Source organism: Meleagris gallopavo, chromosome 21 (assembly GCF_000146605.3).
Source record: "Meleagris gallopavo isolate NT-WF06-2002-E0010 breed Aviagen turkey brand Nicholas breeding stock chromosome 21, Turkey_5.1, whole genome shotgun sequence".
Lineage (NCBI taxonomy): Eukaryota > Metazoa > Chordata > Aves > Galliformes > Phasianidae > Meleagris > Meleagris gallopavo.
The window spans coordinates 9,712,581-9,713,288 of record NC_015031.2 but is presented as its reverse complement, the minus strand read 5'-3'; positions in this window follow the sequence as shown (position 1 = coordinate 9,713,288).

Sequence of the window (708 nt, the reverse complement as noted above, 5' to 3'; positions counted from 1 at the left end):
TGCTTCGCTTGCGCTTCTCTGCCTGCGCTGCTTCGCTTGCGCTTCTCTGCCTGCGCTTCTCGCCTGCGCTTCTCTGCCTGCGCTTCTCATCTCAGCGTTTGTGGTAAAGGCCGATCCACTATCAATTTCACATTCTCTCTCCTTATAAAATTCTGTTGATACCATATTTAGTAAATTACTTTGTTTTACCTCAGATTGTTGCCACTGTTTCAATTATTTCGGGTCCCTTATTTCTTTTTCCGGGCGCGGATCCGCGGATCCCTCCGCCCTTCTAGTCACGGAACCGGGCCGAACCAGCCCGTAAACTGTTGACATCTTCACCCTTATTCCACATCACTACATCATGCTTAATATAGACAAACAAAATATAAACACACGCACTAGGAATTACTGACTGCACTCCCTCAACATCAAGTTCCCTTGCGGTACACATTGAACATCCCCGTTTTCCTGCATCACCCACCAAGTGGACCCAGGTCCCTGGGCAAAAACAGTTCCACGAAGAGGTTTGTCCTTCTCAGAGGCTGGAATAACCCAAACTGCCTTTCCCAACATATTCTTTACATGTACAACAGGGACTTTATCTCCCTCTACGGTATGTAGGGAGCTGGACTGGGTTGGACCACCACGATTGATAGATCCTCTGGTATTGACTAACCAGGTGGCTTCTGCCAAATGCTTCTCCCAGTGCTTAAATGTACCGCCTCC